This window comes from Megalobrama amblycephala, linkage group LG3 (genome assembly GCF_018812025.1).
Source record: "Megalobrama amblycephala isolate DHTTF-2021 linkage group LG3, ASM1881202v1, whole genome shotgun sequence".
In the NCBI taxonomy this organism is placed as follows: Eukaryota; Metazoa; Chordata; class Actinopteri; order Cypriniformes; family Xenocyprididae; genus Megalobrama; species Megalobrama amblycephala.
Window position 1 is genome coordinate 1474062 of NC_063046.1, and position 21114 is coordinate 1495175.

General features: G+C 41.6%; 1 protein-coding gene across 6 annotated transcripts in view; it reads right to left on the reverse strand.

The window, feature by feature from the left end:
• Positions 1–20827, reverse strand: part of nrxn2b (neurexin 2b) — a 360890-nt gene extending 340063 nt beyond the window's left edge. For 5 of the 6 annotated variants that reach the window (XM_048183464.1, XM_048183463.1, XM_048183465.1 and 2 more), the window contains exon 1: positions 20096–20827. The gene's annotated coding sequence lies outside the window, so the exon portion shown is untranslated. The remainder of the gene's footprint in view (positions 1–20095) is intronic. The other variant, XM_048183462.1, reaches the window with a different exon arrangement.
• Positions 20828–21114: the final 287 nt, after the last annotated feature.

Below are 21114 nucleotides of genomic sequence, written 5' to 3' on the forward strand. Positions count from 1 at the left end.
ATATTACAGGCCATTTTTATTTACCCTAAAGCCAACAGATGTGTGTTTAACAAACGCTTCATGAGAGATCTGGAGTGAGTGAGTGTGTGAGTATGTGTGTGTGTGTGTGTGTGTGTGTGTGTGTGTGTGTGTGTGTGTGTGTGTGTGTGTGTGTGTGTGTGTGTGTGTGTGTGTGTGTGTGAGTGTGTGTGTGTGTGTGTGTGTGTGAGTATGTGTGTGTGAGTGAGTGAGTTAGTGTCTTCACAACTACATATGAACAAAACTATTGCCTTCTCTGTTTCCGTGGTAACCTCAGGTCTAGTGAGGCGACTGTTATCATATTTGCTGTATGAATAAAACTTCAAAAGGACAGAGAGAGAGAGAGAGAGAGAGAGAGAGAGAGAACTGCTGCTGAAGCTCGACAGTCTTCAACATCTACAAGTCTGAAGCGTCTGCTGCTCCTGCTGAACCTGGACCTGCTGGATCAGGACTGTCAGACACTGAGTCAGCCTCAGAACACTAAACCATCCCAGATAACTCACACATCAGGAGCTTCTGACCCTCACAGACCTTCTGTGTGATGAACCCACACTGACCCGCAGACACTGAGGCCACTGTCCTGTCCGGCACACCGACAAACCCAAACCACTGTCAAGAACCTTCTGTGCGGTGGAAAGACTACATGGATGTTAAAAGATAATTAAGCGAAGTTCCTAAATGTAATTTAGGGAGGAGCGAGCCCATCTAATCTTCCAATCAACAGCCAGAGTATATAAGCAGCTGCTCACCTCTCTTCAGTCTCAGCTGTTCCAGCATCCCTCCACCTCCCCACACTCCACCCTCATCTCAGGTACCTTGCCCTATGTAATCATATCCTATATTTATTCACTGGGGGGGGGGGGGGGGGGGGGGTGTATCAGAGCTCGAGCTGAAGAGCTTCATCAAGCCCCTCCTCAGTGGACAGCAAGCCAAATTAGCTAACCTAATACCCTAAAGATTATAAGGGCAAACGAACTCGTTAAAAGAAACATTCTCACATTTTCAAACACCTTCATGTTCCAGCAAGCAGCCACATTCAAACAGGTTTAATGAAGAAAATACCAAAATAGGTCTTAATCTAAAAGTGAGTAAAAAACTTGGATGACAGAAACGGCTGTTCAAACAGTGAATGTGTCAAACGCGTCTTTTGTGTTCAGCAGAAGAGTGAAAGTCATTCAGGTTTGATCAACATTATAGAGAGTAAATGATTTTCATTTCTGGCAGAACTGTGTCTTTAAAGCCGAGCGGCGCTGGTGTCTTTCTTCTCAGCAGCCTGTCCTGATAATTGCCATTTACATGATTTGCATTCTTAATTGTAAGTTCCCTGGAAAGACAGCATCTAAGAACATTACTGCGAAGCGGTACATGACGAACAGCTCAATATATTGCAGTGTTGTAGTGTACAGGTCTCAAAAGAACAAATTACAGGAGCACAAGCCACAGTAAGAGGCTGAAAATGATCCGCAGACTGTCTCTGCCAACTCCGGCTTATTTATTCAGTTTCCTTCCTTCATAAAACAGTCAAAGAACAAGAAATAGAGCTGCTAACACACAAACAAACACACACTCGCAACACACACACACACACACACACACACTCTCACAGAGAGACTCTTTTACATATACTTTTAGAGATTTTCTTATGTAATTTAATGTGTTTGTCTACACCGATCAGCATAACATCATGAGCAGTGACAGAAGTGAATAACTCTGATCATCTCTTCATCACGGCACCTGTTAGTGGGTGGATATATTAGGCAGCAAGTGAACATTTTGTCCTCAAAGTTGATGTGTTAGAAGCAGGAGAAATGGGCGAGCGTAAGGATTTGAGCGAGTTTGACAAGGACCAAATTGAGACGGCTATACGACTGGGTCAGAGCATCTCCAGAACCGCAGCTCTTGTGGGGTGTTCCCGGTCTGCAGTGGTCAGTATCTATCAAAAGTGCTCCAAGGAAGGAACAGTGGTGAACCGGAGACAGGGTCATGGACGGCCGAGACTCATTGAAGGCTCTGATCCAACAGACGAGCTCCTGTAGCTCAAACTGCTCCAGAAGTTAATGCTGGTTCTGATAGAAAGGTGTCAGAATGCATCAGTTTGTTGCGTATGGAGCTGCATAGCTGCAGACCAGTCAGGGTGCCCATGCTGACCCCTGTCCACCGCCCAAAGAGCCAACAGTGACACGTGAGCATCAGAACTGGACCACGGAGCAATGGAAGAAGGTGGCCTGGTCTGATGAATCACGTTTTCTTTTACATCATGTGGATGGCCGGGTGTGTGTGCGTCTCTTACCTGGGGAACACATGGCACCAGGATGCACTATGGGAAGAAGGCGAGCCGGCGGAGGCAGTGTGATGCTTTGGGCAATGTTCTGCTGGGAAACCTTGAGTCCTGCCATCCATGTGGATGTTACTGTGACACATACCACCTACCTAAGCATTGTTCAGACCATGAACAGCCTTTCATGGAAACGGCAAAATAAATTTTTGCCACAAAGCACAAATGGTTCAGGAATGGTTTGAGGAGCACAACAACGAGTTTGAGGTGTTGACTTGAACTCAGATTCCCCAGATCTCAATCCAGTCGAGCATCTGTGGGATGTGCTGAACAAACATGTCCGATCCATTGAGGCTCCACCTCATAACTTACAGGACTTACAGGATCTGCTGCTAACATCTTGGTGCAGATCCCACAGCACACCTTCAGGATCTAGAGGAGTCCATGCCTCGACGGATCAGAGCTGTTTTGGCAGCAAAAGCGGACCAACACAATATTAGGAATATATATAATGTTATGCCTGATCGGTGTACATATAATGGGTAAATGTTTATTTTGTCTTGAGAGCTGCCACTCTAAATTTCATTGTACTTGTAAAGTATCTTACTTATTCTTACTTACACACTCACACACACGCATTTGTTTGTCTATAACATGGGTTGAGACATATAGCATTATTTTTGCACAATATATAGTAGAATCTTCAATGAATCTTCAATTTTAAATCAGTTATTGAGCAGGACACATGATTCAGTGTTTAAAATTCATATTTCAAGAGCATGGCATTTGAATGGTCAGGATTATTAATCTACGCATCAAGAAAACATGTGAATCATTTCAATTCTACAAGATCTTCTTTTTGGCCTTAAAGCAGGGGGTCCGGTCCTGTTCCTGGAGGTCCACTCCTGAACCAGCTAATGAAGGTCTTCAGGAGCACTTGATCACTACAGACAGGTGTGTTGGATCAGAGTTGGATCTGAAGGCAGATCTCCAGAAACAGGACTGGGCCCTTCTCCAGCGGTCCCTATTTTGGCAGGTGGGGGACAAATGACACACCCAAAATAAAACGGTTTCTGCTCATGAATCTTTCTGATGACACACACACACACACACACACACACACACACGCATAACCAAGAGTAGCAGCGTTTGACTCAAACTCTGGATTCAGCACTTTGTTTCGAGCATCTTATCTGTCCATAATACCTGCACTTCTGAGAAGTTTTACAATCTAAACCCATTTATAATGAAGCTTTGAATTTAATGGAAAATGGCATGTTGACATGAGCGCTTACATTTCTAAACCCTTCTAAATGCCCTCTATACATCTGCAGAAGCAACATGACACTGTGTCAATACTGAAACAATCACAGGAACACCGCTGTGACTGGACGGTAAAAGTTCATACAGCGTTCATCATATAGTTCATACAGTTACGTCTTGTCTGTTCAAGAAATCTCTTCTTTACAGCACAGATCTTACGGCGGATCCACAGGAGAATATGTCTGTTGTTCCCTACAGAGGGAGTTTCAGCAGGAAACTGAGCTTGAGCTCCTGCCAGAGGCCTGGACTGACTGTGTTACGCCCGGCAGACAGCAGCCAACACAACCGGCAGTAACTCAGAAACTGAAGGCTGGACACTACACCACTGTCATATACTCCAAATGGTTAAAAAACTGGCCATCGAACGACTGAGGATCACAAACACACGTGTCGAACTCACGTAGAAACATGTGCCGTGTTGCTAGGAGACACATGACATTATGAAAACAACAGGTGTGTTCCATTCGACTGTAAGTGCCCTACTAAGTGGACTTCACATGTTCTGTTTGAAGGGCCCTGCGAACGGCACATCACGTGAAGTGGAGAGGGAAATTTCCCATCATTCCAGCACAGTCTGAATAAAATAAAGCTGGTGTAAATGAGTTCCAGCATTTTAATTGAGTTTATTAATTAGTCCCAGGTGTGTTGTGTACACGGATATTTGCAAGTGAGCGAGATGTGACAGTGCAAATCTCAAGATTACGGCTAAGATTAAATAAATCTAATACAACCAAATTGTGTTAATGTTCATAATAAACATCCCAACAGACATTTATAAATCAGTTCAGAACTTTTAAATATGTCAGTTTATATTAATTACATGATTTAATGTTTATATCAATACACAGATGAATCTGTCAAGTGAAGTAAACATCAACAGATCTCCTGTGAGGGGAAGAGGGAGAAGTGTACACTGCGTAGGGACACTGAAGGAATCTAAACAGATCTCATCAAACACCACAGGATCTTCTGTGAATTCAGTCAACTCCAGCTGACCGACATCTGCAGACTGACTATGACCTCGTCCAGACAAAAGTCATGTAGCGTCTTCCAGCCTGAACGAATCAAACAGACTGATCACACACACTCACTAAATCCTTTGTCTTAGCCGATATTTAATGTCTTGAAGTTACACTGACGGCAGTTTCTTGAGTGGAAGACCAAACTAATATAAAGAACTAGTTGGAGGAGAGGAACTGATCAATAAGTCATTAAGTTCAGCTCCATCAGCGCTAGTGATTCTCTCTGAACGAGAGCTCGGCGTGGACACCAGCGACTCCTGCCAAAAAATAACTACATCAAATTGGACGTTATTGCATTTTAATTAGCTTCAGTCCATCTGTGAAAAGCTTCCTGGCAGAAAAACACCTCAAGCAGCCGAAGGTTCCCATCAGACTCATTTACTCATTTGATAAATGTTCCCAAGAACGCTGAAGCCCTGATCGAACCCAAACACATCAGCAGCTCCATCAACACAGGCCAGATGAAACCTTTACAGATTCATAATCCTCAATATTACCACAGTTATCTTCAACTCTTACACACATATCTAACTATAGACTTACAGCCAGTCTCATCTGGGTGATCGTCTATATCCTCCTCAAATGTAAACGATTCCATCCACAAAATAAAGGCTGAAGTGGAATTCAATTAAATCGCTCGAATGATGAAATTCCAAACAATGACGTTATACAATGTTTTCAAGATTTCTAAAAGCAAACTGCAGAGCGACAAAAGCAGCAGAACGGAAGAAGTGTTGTTCACCAGCGTCTTTTCTACCGTCCTCTCAGAGACGCACACGAACGCATCATCACGTCACATGGGCCGAACATCAAAATAAAAGACTCAAGCCAAAGGTCAGTGAATTGGATTGATCGACAACATGACAATTATCTTTTTTTTTATAATATTTCATAAATTATGCAATGTACTTCCAATTTTTCAGGAGATTAAAAGTTGTTAAAGCGCTTTAACATTTACATTTATTCATTTAGCAAACACTTTTATGAAAAGAAACGGCACAAACTATTGACCCTGAGGAGGCAATAACACGAGAAGAGCTGAAAACACAGAAGAACTGGAGCGTCGATGGGATTCAGTCAAGTTCAGTTCAGTCGTCTGGCGTCCTTTACAAACATTCAGTGTTTTTAATTAGAATTAGAAAGTGATCCATCCTGGGTGAAGCGGCTCAAACGGCAAACACAAATCAATCGATCAGTACGAGTATCAGCCACAGCAGACCGATGATTACCAGCCCAGAAATTACACGTCCTCGCTTTATGAGATCTGCATATTGAAATGGAATATTGATTCATATGCGTACTTTACGTGCTGGCCACACACACACACACACACACACACACACACACACACACACACACACACACACACACACACACACACATATATATATATATATTTATATGCACTCATAGACATAAATATGAAGTGAAAGCAAGTACACACACACACACACACACACACACAGTCAGTGGGTAAAACTAATTTCTCAAGATTTCTGCTGGTCAATTTTGCTAAATGAGTTTTTTGGTCATTAAAATGACACCAGAGGCTCAGAGTGCAATGAACTGTGGGTAATACATCAGCAAAGCCAAGAAGGCAATGACAGGAAATTAGCAAGCAAAGGAGGTCACAGGGAAACGCTGGAAAGGGTTATTGAACTAGTATGCCGTTAAATCTATCCATGTGCAAAAAATAATAATTATAATTACTCCTGCTAATACTTATAATTAAGTGTACACTGGAGATGGAGTCATAGATGTTAATTAAAAAAAAAAGAACAAGCAGTAATCTGGGAGCGGGCGAGACAAACGAAGACCGAGTCTCTCAGTAAAGACAGTCAGCGAGCCGAGCGTCTGCGAGTCGAGTTAACCTCCTCCTACGGGATCAACACACAAAACAAGATCCAGTGCACACGGAAGAGCCAAGAAACAAGCCGAAACTGACGACAACACACACCGGAGCTGCTCATGTGTCGTGCAGATCTACAGAGAGACTGAAAAACCATATTCTCTTGTGTGTGTGTGTGTGTGTGTGTGTGTGTGTGTGTGTGTGTGTGTGTGTGTGTGTGTGTGTGTGTGAGTGAGTGTGTGAGTGTGTGAGTGAGTGTGTGTGTGAGTGTGTGTGTGTGTGTGTGTGTGTGAGTGTGTGAGTGAGTGTGTGTGCGTGTACTCGCTTTCACTTCATATTTATGTCTATGAGTGCATATAAACACAAGCAGAGAGAATAATGAGAGATCACAGCCTTAAAATACTGTCAGATCTACAGCAAGACTGACACACATACTTAACACACACATACACTTAACACACACATATATACACACACACCACACACACACACCACACACACACACACACACACACCACACCGCAAGCCACATCTAATCAAGAATGACATTTGACTCAGCATGTTGTCAGGCTCTCTGTGTGTGTGTGTGTGTGTGTGTGTGTGTCTGTGCATATAAATGACCTTGTGCCCAAATGCCAAAAACAAAGACGTCTCCATCTTCCTCCTCCTCTCTGCAGCTTCATTATGCGGCGCTGCATATGTTGCTCCGGTCCCGTGTCAGTCTCACACACCAGTGCGAAACTCGCACGCACAAAACACGAGGATTCAACCTTCAGTGTGAAAAACACACGAGCGAAAGAGGCACGCAGTAATGAAGTCATTATTGAAATGTGTTTGTTTGTTACACCCACACTGCACACACACCGTTTCTGTGCTTGTTTACACTCGGCCAAACATGTAATCAGTCAGCGCTGGTATTATGAAAAATAATCATCTCAAACGCCGCCAACTTTTACATGCGCGACAGACGAGATTCTGCCTGTTTTCAGCCCAGCGTGAGATATAGCAGAAATCACAGGCTGTCAGACGAGAGATAAAAACAAAACAGAACGTCAAATTACAGCCTCCAGTGCACACATCATCCTTCTGTCCTGAAGATCCGCGAGCGTCCGCTGACGTCACACGGCCGTCTCTGTCAGAGTCCTCCAGCTCAAGGTCATCCATTAGAATCCCAGACAACACTCATTCATTCAATTAGCAGATGTTTTTATTCAATTCGTCAAATAAGGGCGATCACAAGCAAACTGACATATATGAAAGAGAGTCTCTCATAACATTCATGACTGGAGATCCAAACAATCACAGGCATTCTGGGAAGTGGTTTCGCAGTATCATCAACACAAGTTGACAGCTTAGAGACAATGATGACAATGATGACTGATACTGAGAGCATTCTGACGACCAAAACTCCTCTGATTGGCTACTGCGTTCACATGCTCAACAGATATGTCTGTAATTGGCTCAACACTGTCAAACACATTTATAAAGAGAAACTTCACAGAACACACACACACACACACACACACACACGTCTGAAAGCAGCCGCCCATCAGTCTGAACTCGGTACTACAGTACAGCTGGTAAAATTCAGAGTTTAAACTGAAGTTGTGCTCGTCTTTTCTTCTCTATTGTGTCATTTATCTGAGTGAAACGCTTCTCAAACAAGAGCAAATGTAGGGCGGGGCTTGATTTTGTCGGTGGGGAATTGATTGGATGGTTGTGGTTTGCTATTGGTGGATCTCATGTGAGTGACAGGTTGCCCCGCCCTCATCAGAGATGAGATGGGTCATACCTTGTCAACTCAACCAGAGGTCCCTGGCAAAAAATTAATAAAAATTGCTTTTCATAATTTTTTTCCTTTTCTGGCAAAAAAAAAAAAAAAAAAAATTATAATAATAATAATAATAATAATAATAATAATAATATATATATATATATATATATATATATATATATATATATATATATATATATATATATATATATATATGACTAACTGAACTGACTTCTTAACTGAAGAAGAAAGCCAAAATATTAAATGTCACAGATGTGTAGAGGAGTGTCAAAATGACCATTTTCACCTGAGATTTGGAGACAAATTATAGGAGTGTAAAAATGACTTTATAAAGATGGCAGCATCATTATTTTATTTTCACACAGAGATTGGTAGATCTATTAGTCAAATCTGTTGACTTTATCAATCTGTGTTTCATTATATGCCAACAGAGACAGTTCAAACATGGCAAAAAGTTTCTTGTGTTTTTTGCCTCATTGAGGGTTAAACTTCAAAGTTTTCATGCCTGTAACTCAAGAAGTATTAAAAATATCTTAATATCCTTTTAGATTATGGTTCTTAACAAGCTTTCCTTTTGGTATCTTCATTTTTAAGGCCCAAAATGGTTCATATCCATTACCCCACGATATTGAGCACGTTTCTCCCGAACTCCTGAAATTAGTCAATTGTACACATTTTCAGTGGTCAAAAATCAAATGTGGGTCACTTTTCATACAAGCTGATACTTTCTTCCCCAAAGAGGAATGTCTGAAGAACAAATAATGTTAGAAATGTATTTTGTTTCCCTATCTGAAAACAACTGTATAAAACTTATGCCTGATAAACCTTTCTTCTGTAATCGTCATTTTAAGGGCCCTATATGGATCAATCTCATAGATATGGGGATCTCAATACGACTCTATTTACAAATTGTTAAATTTGACCCATTTTCAGTGGTTGAACACCACATGTGGGTCATTTATTTAAACAGCTGATACTTGTTTGAAGAACAAATAATGTTGAAAGTAGAAATGTCTCGTTTCCCTCGATCAAAACAACTGCATGGAACGTATCTGTGTGAGTACACTGAAAATACACTGAAAATACACTGAAAATACACTGAAAATACACTGAAATGGTTGAGGCACATTACCTTTAGTGATTGTGAAAAACAATGGCGCGTTACAGACCGAGCGATCACAGTCTGGAAAAACCACCTGTTCAAATTATACACGATAATACTTCAGTCTTTATTAGGAGAAAAAGCACTGGTCGCAGAAAGAGAGGAACGTCGAAGAGAGAACGCCACGCTCATGGACACACACAATCAAACAAATAGCAATGTGCATTTTCACTTAAGTTCACTTAAGTATCTTCTGTCAAAGTTTCAGTCTTGCAAATGTTTTGGCAATGTACTGTTTGATTTGTCAGGCTAATAAAGCGCACTGTAATTAAACAGAGAAAGAAAGATGAAATCAAACACACACGAACACGTGTCTCTGTCCGTAGTGCTGAAATCTGCTGCATGCTCAACTGAAGCCCTGCAACCTTTCAGAACTCATGTTTGCCATCCAAACGCAGCGTTTCTCTCTTTCACTCAAAACACACTCACAGAAACAGCTTTAGCAGCAGCTAACCAGAACAAAGTGGCCAATGTCTAGAACAGCAGATTGTTGAGGACATAATCCAGCAAGGGTTTGATGGAGCAGCCTGACTTTTCCACAAAAGCACCTGACCTGATAAAGTGAGAGACACAGACAGACAGTTTGGTCTATGAGTTCCTCACGACACGTCAAAGAAGGTGACAGCAGCTGCAGACATACAAATAAACCACTCGTCCTTGATTTTCATACAGTTTTGCACACACACACACACACACACACACACACACACACACACACACACACACGCACACACACGTGTGTGTGTAGATGGAGTGAGTCTGAAGGCTGCAGGTGCTGTTTCTCTTTCAGCACATGAACAGAAACATTCATTAATACCATTTAATGAGACTGAAAGAGTCACATTTATTTCTTCAGCTAGAAACTAACAGAGCTACAGACCCGTCCGTCCGTCTGTCCATCTGTCTGTCTTTCCATCTATCTGTCTTTCCATCTATCTATCTGTCTGTCTGTCTGTCTGTCCATCTGTCCATCTCTTCAGGTGCAGTTAAAGTGTGTGGAGAGCCTCCTTTGTGCTGAGTGAAGGAGAGTCCAGAGCCACAACAAGAACAAAGACCTGAGCGACACACACACACACACACACACACACACACACACAGAAGCTCATCAAGCATGTAATGGCATCTTTCACCTCCTGAAAGAAAGACAGTGAGAGAGATAAGTGTAAAGAGCGTCACACAGACTCTGAACTCACGGCATGAGCTTTTGACCGGTTTTGAATGTAAGATCAAACTGTGGATTTTAAGAAAATACATAATATTACAGGAAACAGGATCCCGACTGCACCACAGATGAGTGATATATCTGCACAGAGATTTCAACAACGCGCCGCACTGATAGGTTCAGATGACGATGACCTGTTTATATTTATCTGAATAGAGGGAATCCTTTGGGAAGATGCTCAGGTCTACGGTTAGTTTCAACAGACTTCCTGATCACAGATTCTCTTTCAAGACTCAGTCAGCTGAATAACATTAGAAAGAATCACAGATGGGTTCAAAACAGTACTGAAAAATGTACAGAAAAACACTTACCAACTTCACTCATTGATAACTCTATAGAAAATATTTATCCTTATACAATTCATATGCGTATATATGGCTGAAGGAAAAACAAGTTACATATTTGATTTTTTGGCAACAATATCTAACCATAAATCAACAAAGAGAAATCATAAGCAAAAACAACAATGAAAATAGTTTGATTCAGGCTGTAAAATTATCTGAGGAGCGTAAAAATAAAAACTGAAACAAAAAAAGAGAACAGTACGTGCAAAACATGAAGAATCGGTCCAGTTTCAAGAATCTGGTAGTTTCTGGGACCACTGAAATATCCTGAGTGAACAAATACAAAATAACTTTGAACAATTTTATAGCAAAATTAACATGAATACAGTACAAACATATGGAATACATAATTGACAAATACCAAAATCTGCTAGACTGGCCAATAACAGAGAAAGAGCTGATGGATAAAGATACAGACAAAAATATCAACCAAAATGTTTGCTTGTACCGCAGATTCAATCAGGCATGAAGGTATGCAGCCTAAATGTACAGAATCAGCCATCGAGGGCAAAACACACAACATAATGAAATCAATGCATACAAACAGTCAAAGTATGATCAGAATTGCAATAAAACGAGCTGAAACGTTCAGTCAAGGGTGTGAGACGGGGCTGTCGACCATCACGACCCTCTTCAGCTTTACGTTCATGAATCAGTGAAATGACTAGAACAATCCACAGCAGAACCAGAACATCCTGCACAAGTTCTGTCAGACCTGACTAAACCAAGAGAAATCGAGAAGGGCCTTCTGCACCATCAAAACATCTGTCCAAACTAGGGTTGTAACGATATACCGGTATGAACACGTACGATTATCATATCGTGTACATTTGCTTACTTACGGTATGGTAAAAGAATAAATTTAAAAAAAACATTCACTTGCGCATAGACAACAACTTTCCACTTCACTAAACTTGCTCCACACATACAGCAGACAATGTCAGAGACAGAAGTTGCTATCTCTGTTCTCTGTGCCCCGTTGAAAAATAAGTTACAATTTGCAGTATGGGAATACTTTAGATATAGAAAAACAAACGCGGGGCTGTCCTCGAGTGTAGATATCCAAAAACAATGCGGGCGCAAAGTAGGCCTATCTGCAAAAGGAGGAAACACATCAAACATGTAGACCTATATTCGAGAACAGCATCCGTGTAGATGCAGGTATGTTCCGTTTATGATGTGCGTGATGGAGAGGGAATCCCGGGATCCAGTCATGGAAATGGAATGTAACGCAGCGATGTCAGGAAAAAACGCGCGATTTTGATGAATAAAACGAAAGCAGAGCTGTACAATAAAGCGGGGTCTGTGAATATTAAGCGCAAACAGACTGCAGTATAAATATATCTGTCTGTTTAACGTGTCAGTCTGTGTGAATGAGCTGCGCCGTTTCGTGTACTACATACTCAAGTATGCGCGGCGCTCTTACTGTTTTTTCAGTGTTTGCCGTCTCGTTATCAGAGGACATGAACACAAACATATCCACGGTTGCTCTGAGATAGCGCTTAATGAGCATTTCATCATTTTATTTGAGAAAAAACATTGTCAAATACACTGAAAATCAGAGCTCTTCACTACATCCCGTCAAAATAAAAGACCGGTTTTTAACTCGAAGAAATTGAATGTACTTATCAAAATAATTATAAAAAATTTTCATTTCCATCATTTTTGATCATATTTGTATTAAAAAAATAAAAGCCAGAAGAATTAAGTCAAAGCAGAATTTCTTAATTTTAATTATTAATAAAAGTTGTTCAATTTCTAATCCATAATAATTTATTAAATGTATTTGATTGTTTTTGATTATTGAAATCTGAATAGAGAAAACAAACATTTTAATTAATTTATTGGTCATTTTAATTGATGATATAAATAAAAATTGATTGTTAAATACCGTACACCGTGATATTTACTCAGACGGTTATCATACCGTGGAAATCTCATGCCGTTACAACCCTAGTCCAAACTGAAATAGCAATAAGAATCTGACTTCAAATATGCCATCCCTCTGAGAACATCATGTGTCTGTGAAGAGCTGGATCCTCTGCTGAAGCGACCCGCAAGCCGAGTTCAGCTCAGAGGAACTCAATCGGGCCAAATACTGAATCATACTGAGAAATGAGCAAAACAACCTCTGGAAACCTCTAAACATGAGCGACCTCGTCATTTAAAGCCCTTAAAACCATGAAATAACTATTAAAAAACGCCTCCTCATTCAGACAGTCCTGGAGCTGCAGAAACAAACACACACACAAGACTAACATCACCAGCATCTGCACAAACTAATTATCAAAGCACAGACGTACTGGACTGAAACAACACAAAAATAACAACTTCAACATCATTTGGTACTAGAAAATAGTAAGGGTGGGCGAGATTTTGGACTATCGTCTCTATCGCGGTCGTGTGACGTTGCTGTGCCGTGCGGTCACGAAAGCTTGTCGCCTGCATGGGTTTTTAAGCACTGCGGTTTAAAAACAAGCGATTTTAAACCACTGAAATGCAATAAGCAGCGAAAGACAACTCATTTCACTACATGTGTGCGCTGAGCGCTGTGAGAGACGCCTAATTGGGCTTCAGCAGTTAAATACACACACTCGTGTATCAAAATGCCCGTCTTTGCAAGTATTCTTGTAAACACAGTCAGTTATGTCTTATGTTATGAACGTAAACAGTTGAGAAAGGATATATTGGATCAGTGTATTGACTCTTAAAGTGACGGCAGTGTCATTAAAGGGATAGTTCACCCAAAAATGAAAATTACTCCATGATTTACTCACTCTCAAGACAATCATGTCTTTCTTATTTCAGACGAACACTATCAGAGATATATTTAAAAATATCCTGGCTCTTCCAAGCTTTATAATGGCAGTGAATGAGGGACAGACTTTGAAGAAGAAAAAAAATGCATCCATCCATCATAAACGTAGTCCACACGGCTCCAGGGGGTTGATAAAGACCTTCTGAAGCGAATCAATGAGCTTTTGTAAGAAAAATATCCATATTTAAAACTTCATAAGTTAAAATAACTAGCTTCTGGTAGACGTGTGGAGTACTTTTATGATGGATGGATGCACTTTTTGTGTCTTCCATTCACTGCCATTATAAACCTTGGAGGACTAAGGATATTTTTATATATACACTGTATCTCTGATTGTGTTCGTCTGAAAGAAGATATTCATATACACCTAGGATGGCTTGAGTTTGAGTAAATCATGGGCTAATTTTAATTTTTGGGTGAACTATCCCTTTAATGTTAATCAAACAACGAAAGAGAAAATCTCTCAATGCTTTTGACTGAATTTAATACAAGTATTTCTTTCAGTATTTCTTTGTTCTATTGTAGTTTGTTGAGAGAGAGAGAGAGAGAGAGAGAGAGAGAGAGAGAGAGGTCAATGGTGTCAATGTAACAGAGACGTAATGAAGGAACGATGGATGCACAAACTGAACAGATCAATCAGGCAGAGATCAGGGCAGCCCAGACACGATCAACCGCTTCTATTGTGCCACAGAAATAGGCGTCCTTTACAGTTGCCTGATCACAAAAAAACCCTGCTCTCACTGAATGAGGAGGAGCAGTAATATCCACCTGAATCCTGTGTGTGTGTGTGTGTGTGTGTGTGTGTGTGTGTGTGTGTGTGTGTGTGTGTGTGAGAGAGAGAGAGAGAGGTAAAGTGGGAGCTGTTGAGATCAGAGTGCTGAAGCAAACTCACATTCACACAGAGAACTGAAGAGAATCGCTGAATCAGCAGCAGCACTGCAGACACACACACACACACACACACACACACACACACACACACTGCAGCAGGTCACTCCTGTGGTTTGTTTCTTCTTGTGTTATGATAGGTCACATTCATCTCTAAAGGAATAAATCTACTTAAGTAGGGCTGAACAATTAGATTTCCACTCTTGTGAAATGGCAGGATCTGTAATCGATCAGGATTTTCATCCACCCGGTCTGTAAGACCGTCCGACGGCGTTCTGCTCCTGCACACCTCCAAAAACTGAGCATATGATCAGCTGTTAGAAATGCTGACCATTACTGACCCTTCATATGATCAGAGTTATTCTGTCTAAACCCTGATCAGACTGTACAGTATAGTAGTAAAGCGCTTTATAAATGCCTCATTCATTCATTCAATCACAATAATGTAGGATAACTGCAATAATTGTGCACTTCAAATTTCAAATCACACGTTCCGTCCAAATATAAGCACTTGAAGAAACGCACAGTATCGTCTCCGTTTTTGTGGAATTATTTGTGTGACGATTAATCATCAGCACAAAATTCATGATCATGACTGAACAATCAGACAAATGTCAATTATCACGATATCAGTCAAGTCCAACACAATAGTTTCAGAACTGCATAAATGTAATATTTTCTTCTTCACAAACCGACACTTTCACATCTTCAAATCACACGGTGTGATGAAGCTCTGGAGCGTCTGTGACAGAGAGTGAAGTGCAGACGGAAAATGATCATTTTTACAAAAATATATTTGCTAGCATCATAATCTGACCTGCAGAAACATGATATAAAGTGCACTTCATGACCTCTAAGTGCTCAAATTACATTAAATTTTGTCCAGGGTGAGCTGCAAAATGATCCTGCATTACAGGTTGAGTGTTTCTCACAGCAGCAAACCTTCAACATCATCTCAGTGAAGCAATGACAAATAATCTCCTCCAGGTCTTCAGGTTTAAACGCTGGTGTGCCGCTTTAACCGCAGCCGCTCAGAATCCTTCAGTAACGCTCTGCTGTCTGAGATCTTAATCGCTTCAGCGCCTGTTCTCCTGTGAACATGCTGAAATCTCCACGTCATTTCATTCAGTCACCCTGGATTGATTTTTAAGATTCTCCTTAAATGAAATGGAAGGAATTCACTTTCAACTCCAGGTTCAGCCGGCATGTGAAATTCCTCTTAAGTCAAAGAAAGTCTCAGGAAGCGAGATCAGAGCGTTTCTGACGATCTGTTATTTCAGTCGATCTTCCCCGAGCCACGATTATTGAAATTAAACCGCTTCGAGTTCTCTGGCTGCCATTATTAAAATCACTGTTCTTCACCGTTTCATTCAAAGGTTTTGTTTCTCTTTAATCTTCAGCAGAAATTGCTCAACACTGACCAAAATATATATTTATTCTCGTATACATTCTCAGCCTCACATCATTCAAACCTGTATGATTTTCTTCTGATTTGATGAAAGGCTGATAGCGTCGGTCGCTCTTTTCAGAGCATCACATTAATAAAATGAGCTCTGGATCTTTGGTGAAAAAAAACCCGAACTGTTTGTTTACAACTGTTACAATTTACAATCTATTTTTGCTCAAAACTCTAAAACTTTATTTCTAAACTTTGTTCAGAATTTCTAAAAAAAGGGTTTCTCACGGGGTTAAAACTGTAATAAAGCATGCTTCAGGAATCAAGGACTTTGTCTAAAAGAACACTGCTGGATTTTCTCCTGATGTAACGAACATGTCGGATAATGACCTATGACCGCGTGAGCAGAGACTGAACGCTCATCGTCCTTTCGTGAAAAAGAGTCACATTTTCTGCTTTTGTTTGATACAACATGAGAATATTCATTTCTGGCAGAACGTTTTCCTTTTTATATTTGTGGGCCGCGAGCAAATCTTCCTGAAGCACATTAGGCCTCATCACAAAGAAAACAGCCTCGACTCTTCCCAAAACACGATCCGCACGCCTCCGTCACTGGAGCGTCTCATCAAACGCGTCTGAAGTCCCGTCACGTATGGCTAATCAGTGTCGATGGCGTGAACGCAGCTCGTTTCAGAGACACTTCTCATGCGCTCTCGTTACGCCTCTATAAAATCTCTTCATCCGGGCGGGAGAAACGAGCCGGATCTCAGGTTGACTGGTTGGAGGAGAGGGATTATAGTCAGATTAGGCGCGCCGCTAACCGACGGCACCGGGTCACGCTCCTGTCACGCAGGTGAGGAGGTCGGGTCACGTCTGGAGCGCTGAGCCCGGGATCAGTGTTCAAAGACAAAAAGAGCTTTCAGCTGATCTCCCACTTTAAAGAGCTGACAGGAACTAAACTAACACATAAAGCTTCTGGAAAATGTTAAATCACAGCCGTGCTGAAGCAGTTCACTCATGTGTAGGACGATTATAAACAAACTGCTTGATCGTTTATACAAAATATAGATTATATTATCGTCCAGCTGTAGTCTGTTAAATGCAGCTATAAGACATAAAGATATTAAAGAGTTAATTCACCCAAAAAAAATTATATTTCTGTCATTAATTACTCTCCCTCATGTCGTTCCACACCCGTAAGACCTTCGTTCATCTTCAGAACACAAATTAAGATATTTTTGATGAAATCCGAGAGGTATATGACTCAACACTTACAAGGTCCAGAAAGGAACTAAAGACATCGTTAAAACAGTCATGTGACTGCAGTGGATCAACCTTAATGTAACAAAGAGACGAGAATACTTTCTGTGCGCAAAAACAAAACAAAAATAACTTTATTCATCAATCTCTTCTCTTCTGTGACATTCTCATTCGTTGTTTGCATCCAGCACTTCCAGGTTCATCGTCAGAACACCGACTCATTATTGGCCGGCTCCTGCGTCAGCTGATCACATATGCGTCGTGCTGATCACGTGATCGGCTTTGGCCAATACCGAGCCGGCGTTCGGACGTAAACACGGAAGCTTCACTGTGTTACTGCGTCACCTGCGTAAGATAATGAGAGGAAAGAGAAGCGATTGAATAAAGTTATTTTTGTTTTGTTTTTGCGCACAGAAAGTATTCTCGTCTCTTCATTACATTAAGGTTGATCCACTGCAGTCACATGACTGTTTTAACGATGTCTTTAGTTCCTTTCTGGACCTTGAAAGTGTTGATTATATTGCTGTCTATGGATGAATCTCTTGGATTTCATCAAAAATATCTTAATTTGTGTTCTGAAGATGAACAAAGGTCTTACAGGTGTGGAACGACATGAGGGTGAGTAATTAATGACAGAAATATCATTTTTGGGTGAACTAACTCTTTAAGATATTATAAACAATGTGTATCTTGAAAAGCTCTATACAGATACATTTGACTTGACATACAGAAAGAAAGAAAGAAAGAAAGAAAGAAAGAAAGAAAGAAAGAAAGAAAGAAAGAAAGAAAGAAAGAAAGAAAGAAAACGCACACAAAGATCAACAGAGATCAGCCAGTGAAACAGAACAAGATCTTAATTAGTTCAAACACATTTTATCCCAACATAAATCCATCCAGATGAAGCTTCTGACCTGCTCAGATCATCTGAGGAAAACATTCCCTCACAACCCACAGAAAACTCAACGACTACAGGACAAAAAAATATTATTCAAACAGAAGGAAAATGTGTGTTTAACACCTGCTATTGGTTTGGAAAAAGAGCTACTCAAATCTGAAAGGGTCGTGAATCTGCAGACATTTTCCCTGTTTCAAGTGATGATCCAGCGGTGTGTGCAGACATTCGCTTTAGAGCCGTGTTCAAGACAAAAGATTGAACTGCCAGAGACATTCAATGACAGATGAACAAATCCAGTCTGAGTGCATTAGGTACTTTCACAGTGGGAAAAACATCAAGATGAGCCAGAAATACTGATGAAGGTGAGAGTAACCCTGCTGAAGATCTGTGTGTTCTCTGATCATTACACACACATCCATAACACACTGAACACACACACTGAACACACACACTGAACACACACACTGAACACACACACTGAACACACACACTGGACACACACACTGAACACACACACTGAACACACACACTGGACACACACACTGGACACACACACTGAACACACACACACTGGACACACACACTGAACACACACACTGAACACACACTGAACACACACACTGGACACACACACTGGACACACACACTGGACACACACACTGGACAGGGTCATCAATACCCACTGATCAATCACACATCAATACATCATTTACATACTAATGACACAAACACACACTCTCACATTACACACCTTCATTTTCAGATTTTTGGCCCAATTGCAAGAGAAACGCTTCAGTTATTATTATGAGTAAAAGAACATAAAGGGGTTTCTGAACTTTATTAGAAAAGGGCAGATAAAGACAAGCCTGTACACACACACACACACACACACACACACACACACACACACACACACACTAGCTGGATATAAATCTTACACACTGACATCCTCCTCTCTTCGTGTAAAGACACTGTGTGTGTGTGTGTGTGTGTGTGTGTGTGTGTGTGTGTGTGTGTGTGTGTGTGTGTGTGTGTGTGTGTGCGCCCGCGCGCGCGCTCTGCGGGTTGTCTCAGTGAGGTCGTCTATCGCACCCCAGCGGAGGAGCTGCGCGCGCTCACATCGCCCTCACTACACATGAACTCATGAACTCAATGTGAATCACACACAGATTTCAGCTCATTTAAATGAACACAATGCAGGCAGGAGAGAACGCGACAACACAACGACTGTCAACGACACACAACTTACTTCGTTCGTGTGTGTGTGTGTGTGTGTGTGTGTGTGTGTGTGTGTGTGTGTGTGTGTGTGTGTGTGTGTGTGTGTGTGTGTGTGTGTGTGTGTGTGTGTGTGTGTGTCTCACACGGAACAGTCTAGAGATTGTGTTTCTCTCGAGACTCCATATCAGCATGTCAGGTGTGTGTCGAGACAGATGAGTGATCGATGCTCGGATCATTGGAATCGGTTCACCGAAGATTCGTCAATCACTTCCTTCACACGCATCCATGATTCTCATCTTTACCATCATGATGATTCCAGAGCCCGAAACACTTTATAAGATCAACCCTGACATGATCCGAAACAGGAGATCACCCCTCTCTCTCTCTCTCTCTCTCTCTCTCTCTCTCTCTCTTACACACACACACACACACACACACACACACACAGCTGGAAAACCGTGTTTGTATCGGAGATCAACTGACGCTCTTCAACTCATGTGTGTAAAATTGGACACCTCGTCATGATGCTGATCAGAGACACCCAAGAACACACACACACACACACACACACACACACACACACACACTCAATGATCAATCAGCTCTTTACCTTCGGAATTCTCTCCCTGCGTCTCCGTCTCTCCTTCTTCCCAAATTCCTGCGGTTTTCTCTGGAATCTATGGAATAATGTCCAGTATCCGTCAGAGCGCAACGCGTCTCGATACTGCGCGTCTTCCGATGGGAGCTGCTAAGCGCCGCGTCACCTGCGTCCTCACATCAGCAACGCGCGCGAACCCGCCCACAGAGACACGCCCCGCGCCGCGGGCGGAGCCGAGCTGCAGTCAGAGCGACGCGACGCGCGAGCACAGATGCTGTAGATCTCCCGAAACAGGAGAACGCGACTGATGTTCCCCTCACGACAAACGACGCGTTTAGATCCGCCGCCAGGTTCCGCCTTCAGTCCACACTGACTCAAACGAGCCGCTGGAGCGAGTCCAGATGAGCTGAGCGCGCGTCACACACTACAGTAACACATCACTGCAACAGTTCTGCGCTTTCTGACAAATAAACATTAATAACATTCGGACGCATGAGGTTAGTAATCAGTAATGGATAAGCACAGCGTTATATTAAAGAGAATTGTGTCAGATAATGAATATGCTGGATGTAATCTAACAGCGACACTGCTTCATGAATATAATGTGTGCGTAAAACGAGGAACGCAACGCAGTGGAATGGGAAAAACGCGAGCAAAAGCTGAACTTCTTTCAACTTGAGCGCGCATTTCTGAACGCAGGTTCACGCGCAAGACGAGACGCGTGCGCAAAGGTCAAACTCGCCCTTCTGGCGCATGTTTGTTTACATGGAAAAGAACGGCAAGAGTACGGCGTCCGGGAAGGGACGGGTTCGGTTCGGCAGCGAGTGAATGACTCACTTAATGACATTAAAATACAGGCCTACTAATTGATCACTAATCCTGTAAACATGGAGGAATGGAGTCAGTGGGTGATTACAGAATTTACAAAACATATATGGTACATGACATAAGGTAACAATAAATATATACAATTATTAAATAAAAATAAGCTCTAATCAGTAAATTCATTTAGAATTCTGTGGGTTCTTGTA